At 40.9% G+C, this 6668-nt stretch overlaps 1 non-coding gene across 1 annotated transcript; it reads left to right on the top strand.

Annotated features, from left to right (window-relative positions):
* Nucleotides 1-3518: 3518 nt before the first annotated feature.
* On the top strand, nt 3519-3624 carry LOC132616380 (small nucleolar RNA R71). Its single transcript, XR_009573164.1, has one exon. It is a non-coding gene; the product is annotated as a small nucleolar RNA R71 (small nucleolar RNA).
* The last annotated feature ends 3044 nt before the right edge of the window (nt 3625-6668 follow it).

Raw genomic sequence — 6668 nt, 5'->3', positions numbered from 1 at the left:
GGTCAGCAACCTGGTTTTCAGTACCTTTGCGGTCCTTCACCTCAAAATCAAACTCTTGAAGCAATAGCACCCATCTGATCAGTCGCGGCTTTGCTTCCTTCTTTGCCATGAGGTATCTCAAGGCTGCATGATCAGTGTAAACCACTAATTTGGACCCCAACAAGTAGGCCCGAAATTTCTCAAAAGCAAACACAATGGCAAGCAGCTCTTACTCCGTCACTATGGAATTCATCTTAGCAGCATTCAGTGTTCTGCTTGCATAATAGATCGGGTGCATGATTTTATTGCGTCTCTGCCCAAGCACAGCACCTATTGCGAAACCACTAGCATCACACATCAGTTCAAATGGCAAGGACCAGTCAGGAGCAACAATAATAGGAGCAGTAGTGAGACGCTCTTTTAACTCCTCAAACGCCTTCTGGCACTTATCATCAAACACAAATTTAGCTTCTTTTTCAAGAAGCTTGCACATTGGATTGGCAATCTTGGAGAAATCTTTGATGAAGCGCCTGTAGAATCCAGCATGCCCCAAGAAACGTCGGACACCTTTGACTGAGATAGGTGGTGGAAGTTTTGCAATCACATCAATTTTCGCTTGATCGACCTCGATTCCCTTTTCAGAGATTTTATGACCGAGGACGATTCCTTCCTTCACCATAAAATAGCACTTCTCCCAATTCAGCACCAGATTGGTCTCCTCACACCTTTTTAGCACTTGACCCATATGGCCAAGACAATCTTCAAATGAATCACCCACCACAGAAAAGTCATCCATGAACACTTCCAAGAAATCCTCTACCATGTCAGAGAAGATTGACATCATGCACCTCTGAAAAGTGGCTGGTGCATTACACAAACCAAAAGGCATCCGGCTGAATGCAAATGTCCCATAAGGACAGGTAAAAGTGGTCTTCTCCTGATCTTCTAGAGCAATGTTGATCTGATTGTAGCCCGAATAACCATCAAGGAAGCAATAGCAGGAACGCCCTGCTAGCCTATCAAGCATCTGATCAATGAAGGGCATAGGGAAGTGGTTCTTGCAAGTGGCTGTGTTGAGCTTGCGCTAATCCATGCAAACTCTCCATCCGGTGACAGTTCTGGTCGGGATCAACTCATTCTTTGCATTCGGCACAACAGTGATGCTGCCCTTCTTAGGAACACATTGGATTGGGCTCACCCATTTACTATCAGCAATTGGGTAAACCACGCCCGCATCCAGCCATTTGATGATCTCTTTCTTGACGACCTCTTGCATATTCTCGTTCAGTCGCCTCTGATGCTCTACACTCGGTTTGCTACCCTCCTCCAACAGAATTTTATGCTCACAGATCCCAGATGGAATACTTCGAATGTCTACTATGGTCCAACCAATAGCACGCCTATACTCCCTCAACACCTCCAAAAGCTGTAAGATCTGCTCCTCAGTCAATAGGGCTGAAACAATCACAGGTAATGTATTGTCTGGACCAAGGAACTCATATTTCAGATGTGATGGAAGCTGCTTAAGCTCCAACTTAGGCGGCTTAATGATCGAAGGCTTTGCTGGAGGAGTTGTTCTATTTCCCAGATCAAGATTTAGCTTCTTTGGGTGGTATGAATATGAGCCCAACCCAACAAGTGAATTAACTGTCTCCACATAGCCTTCCATGTTTTCAGCATCGAAATTCATAAGAATACCAGCTAAAGCCTTACCCAAACTTTCTTCTTCCATCTTGAACTCCACTGCTTCATCAACAACATTAAACTAGTCAATTACCGAAATACTCTCGTAAGCACTTGGTAACTGCATCCCTTTACTAGCCTGAAAAGTCACTTCTTCATTGTTGACTCGGAACTTGATTTCATTTTTATCCGAATCCATCAGAGCCCTCCCTGTATCAAGGAAAGGTCTCCCCAGAATGATAGGAATGTCCTGATCAACAGCACAGTCAAGAATCACAAAATCAGCGGGCAACATAAAATCACCAACCCGCACAATTACATCATCAACCACCCCAACAGGTCTTTTGATAGACCTATCAGCCATTTGCAACCTCATCGTAGTCGGCCTTGGCATCCCCACACCTGATAGTTTATATATAGAAAGGGGCATCAAATTAATATTCACCCCATTATCACACAAAGCACGAGCAAAATTATGGTGCCCAATAGAACAAGGAATGGTCAACGCCCCAGGATCTCCCTTTTCCTAAACAGTTGTGGTTGAAATGATGGAACTCACAGTGTGGGTCAAACTCACGGTTTCATGTTGAACCATCTTCCTCTTGGTCAGCAAATCCTTCAAATATTTAGCAAAACCGGGCATCTCCTTGACAGCTTCCAAGAAGGAAAAATTTAGAGATAACTACCTCAACTGATCATAAAACTTCTTGAACTTAGCATCTTCCTTCTTCTTCACCAACCTCAGAGGAAAGGGAGGTTTATATTTGAAAAGCTGTGTCAAAGGGCGGAGAGCCCCTTTTACAGCCTGCTTGCTTGTTTTATCAGCTTCTTGCACCATCTCTGGAATATCAGCAACCTTCTTGTCAGTAGGATTCTCATCAGCAATAATGGGTGCTTCAGACTGCACCTTATCCTCTTCATCAATCGGCTCAAGATCAACCACCTTCTCAGCAGCCCCCTGGAGTGTTTCACCACTCCTAGTAGTGATGGCAAACACACGGTCTACACCGCCTTCCCCATTCTTGCAATTTGGAATAGTGTCACTCGGAAGTCCTCCCTTTTTAGGAGGGTGCTGCTCTCTAGAAATATCCCTCATCTGCGACTCAAGCTTCTGAATAGCTGTTGTATGGGAACCCATTGTTTCTGTCAGCCCAGATAAAGTCCTTTCAGACTTAGACTGATTGGCCAGAATCTTCTCAAGCATTTCTTCAACCTTCGAACTACCTTGCTCTGTTGACTGCCCTTTCGGTGGTATATAAGGATTGGAACTCTTGTTCCCAAAATTGTTGTTATTTTCGTAGCTCCCTTGGTTCGCACCACCATAATTATTGCTGTAGTTCCCAGAGTTGTTGTAAGCACCTTGACCTTGTTGAGGTCTCCATTGAGTCTGATTCTGATAGCCACCTTGGTAATTCTGTCTTTGGTAACCCCTTTGAGAGTAATTAACATAATTAGCATCTTCAACCTGCATAGGTGGCCCATCATGGAATGGACCATCTTGAGCATGGTACATCCCTTTTGGCAAAGCTGTATCATCCTCACAAACATTTACCTTTATGATTTGGGATTCATCAAACTTCTTCATTAGCAAGGAAATATTTGTTGCAAGTTCTGCCAAAGTCTGCTGGGTGTCTTGAGTCTCCTTCACTATATTCTGGATCATAGCACTACCATATGGTACCACATCAGCATTGTTTGAGTGCCAAGCCTGATTATGAGTCGTCAGCTTGTTAAGTATGGTGGTCACTCGTCGAAAGGTCTTGTTCATGAAACAACCATAAGCTGCATTATTAGTTACTGACTGTGTCACTGGATCTAACCCTCGGAAGAACTTCTCCATTAATATATGTTCCGGAAAACCATGATTCGGGCTCTTCTGCAAATACTCCTTGAATCTCTCCCAGGCTTAATAGAGTTGTTCCCCCGGTCGCTGCTTAAATTCATATATCTTGTCACGAATCTCAGCCTTCTTGCTAGGGGGTACCACTTTGTGAGAAAAGCAGCTACCATTTCTGCCCATGAAGTAATCGAATTTCGGGGCAGCTTCTCGAATCATGTTCTTGCCTTTCCAGCTAAGGAATATTTGAATAACCTCAACGGAATAGCATCTTATGGAACGTTGTTCTGGATGTGATTAGCACACACATCCACAAAATTCTGCAAATGACATTGAGGGTCATTCTCGGTAGAGTTCCGAAAGTATCCCTTAAGTTTCAACAGCTGGTATAGAGAGGAGTCGATTTTCACAGTAGCAGCTCCAACTCGAGGTTGAACAATAACAGACGCATAGTCTTCCTCTGTAACAAGTTCAGCGAAAATATTCTCATCATCTGATTCATTCGCCTGATTGTTCAACCGATTCCCCTGGTTACCAGCACGTTGATTTTGGTGATTTTGATTCATGTTCACCTGGTTTACACAGAGTAGCAAACAAGGTGTGATGGAATAAGCAAAAGAGTTTAATCAAAGCAAATACTATTTAGTAATTTCAAAACCGTATTCCCCGGCAACAGCGCCAAAATTTGATACGCTCAAATTACACCTATTAATGGTATAACACGGACGTTGTCAAATATAGTAACTCAACAAGGTTGGGGTCGAATCCCACAGGGAATATGGTGTGAAAAGGTTACTAAAGTCGTAGGATGCTAAGTTCTAGGTCTAATGTCTTAATCCGATGATTTTGGTAAAAGTTGGTTTTTCTATAACTAATTTCTATCTACTTGCTTTGGTGGAAATTTATGGTAAAAGAAACTAAGGTTGTGTCCCCGCTAGATGAGGTGTATGATCATGGGTATTGATCTTGATATAATTATAATGGATCATTATATGAATGCACTTAATCTCTATGTGAATCTCTACTATTTCCCAATAAAGAAAGATTATGTCTTTCTATGATTTTCCCAAATATAAGAAAGTAACCATGAAGAACGATTCATGCCAAGTAAATTCTTCTTATTCCTAAGTGAATTTATTAAACAAAGTTTAAAGCTTTGAGTCCTTGTTAGTTATTCTTACCAACCCTAATTATTTTCCCATATAAATCAAGGTTTATGGCTTTAATCAATGTTTGCAACCATTAATTATAAATGAAGAATGAAGAATAACTAAACCCTAATAATCCATTATGTGTATATCAATCACAAACCCAATCACAAAACACCCATCATTGGGTTCACAACCCTAGTAAGGGAATTTAGCTACTCATGACAAAGAACAAGAAATAAGAAATTGAAGAATTCATAATTGCTTACTTTGGAAGAAAAGAGGAATTGATAATACTTGAATTGATGTTTGAACCTTCAAAAACTAGAGAGTATTTAATGTTATAAGTCAAGAGACAAAAATATAATAACTGATCACTATTAAAAACCCTACAATGACTATTTATAGGTTTTGAAAACATAAAAGTTACAGATTTGCACTTTGGTCCCGTCGACACGAAATACGGTCCGTAAAGTGAAATACGGACCGTAAATAAATTTACGACCAAGTCGTCCTTCCAGTTGTGTGCAACTTCAATCTTGTGAAATACGGACCATAAAGTGGTTTACGACCCGTAAACTGCCCGGTCGTCTTTCAACTTCCAAAACTCAGACTTTCTGCCAAATGCTCGAATGGTTAAATACGTGTTGAAATACAGACCGTAAACTGAAATACGGTCCGTAAATCACCATGTTCTCAGCCTGCCTTTCTGGTTCTGTTATTCTTTAATACGACCATGGAATACGGCCCGTATTTGAGAATACGGACCGTAAACTGAGTTTACGACCTGGTTCTGCACTTTCAACTGTTGTCATGCCAAATCTGTTCCGTCGCCTAAAAACACTAAAAACCACGTAAAATCACATAGACTTGCTTAAAAACAAGTAAAACTTATAGCAGAAAAGCATCGATTTGTGGCGTAAAATCACGCCCTATTAATCGCGCCACGTGGCAGCGCGATCGCGCTGAGCAAATTTTAAGTCGGTCCAGGTTCTTCCTGGACCGTTATAAAAAGGGGACACCCCCTTATTTTCTTCAGCCAAACCACCAAAAATCCTCTCCAATCTTCTAGAAATTTCCCCAAACTTCCAACACCAACCTTTAAGCCAAAACCAGGTATAATTCCCACATTTCGGTCCGGATAGCGTATAGTTCCGACTACATAATCGTATAGCGGCGCATTAGACTAAGCTTAAGGTGAAGAAGTGAAGATACAACAATATTATCGGGAGAAATATTTACGAGCTCGGACGGATAAGCGTAACTTATAGGAGGTCGAATAGGTATGTTAAGGCAAAACCCTTTCTTTCCAAAGGCATGATTCCTCTCTTATTAACGTATAAATGTTTCCATAACCTCCTTGTTTCTAAAATTAAAAGTTCATGACTCGAGGGCATGACTCCCTTTCTGATAGACCATAAATGCTTTCCAAAATGTCTTTATTTTCCAAACCAAAGATTGATGAGTCTATAAGCTCTTATGACAACAACGATGGACATATATTTATAGTGATAACGATTTTTGTTTTAATTTAAGACCATCTAGCTGGATGCTAGTGGTGTTTTATTCCAAAATCAAAGTATGTACAAAGATAGGAAAAAAGAAGAATAAAGAAACAAACTATAAAAGAACTACTCTAAGCTAAAGAAATTGTAATCAGGATCATAGTTTTGCAAACTGGATGCTCATGTTGCAAGATCTCTTGTTCTGGGATAATAACACTATCAGACACCTCAAAGCTCTCAGCAAGTGCTATGTTATCATACCCCATGATCATTCAAACAAGAGTGAGGCTGCATATGGAAACTGCGGCTGACCATAATCCTGTGTATCCCGGATGAATCCAACTCACTACCTTTATTGACCATAACGCTTCTTCTAAACTCCTAATCCAAACCTGCTATAAGGATGAGCAGTAGCACTGCTAATACCACTATATAGCTGGGCCATTTTTAGTAGTTACTATTCATATTACAGTCTAAGGATGTAGTGAACTTGAATTAGAGTGCAACATCCTCCTT

This window comes from Lycium barbarum, chromosome 10 (assembly GCF_019175385.1).
Source record: "Lycium barbarum isolate Lr01 chromosome 10, ASM1917538v2, whole genome shotgun sequence".
Taxonomy (NCBI): domain Eukaryota; kingdom Viridiplantae; phylum Streptophyta; class Magnoliopsida; order Solanales; family Solanaceae; genus Lycium; species Lycium barbarum.
Note: the sequence above shows the minus strand (reverse complement) of the source record. Positions and strands in the feature narration are given on the sequence as shown.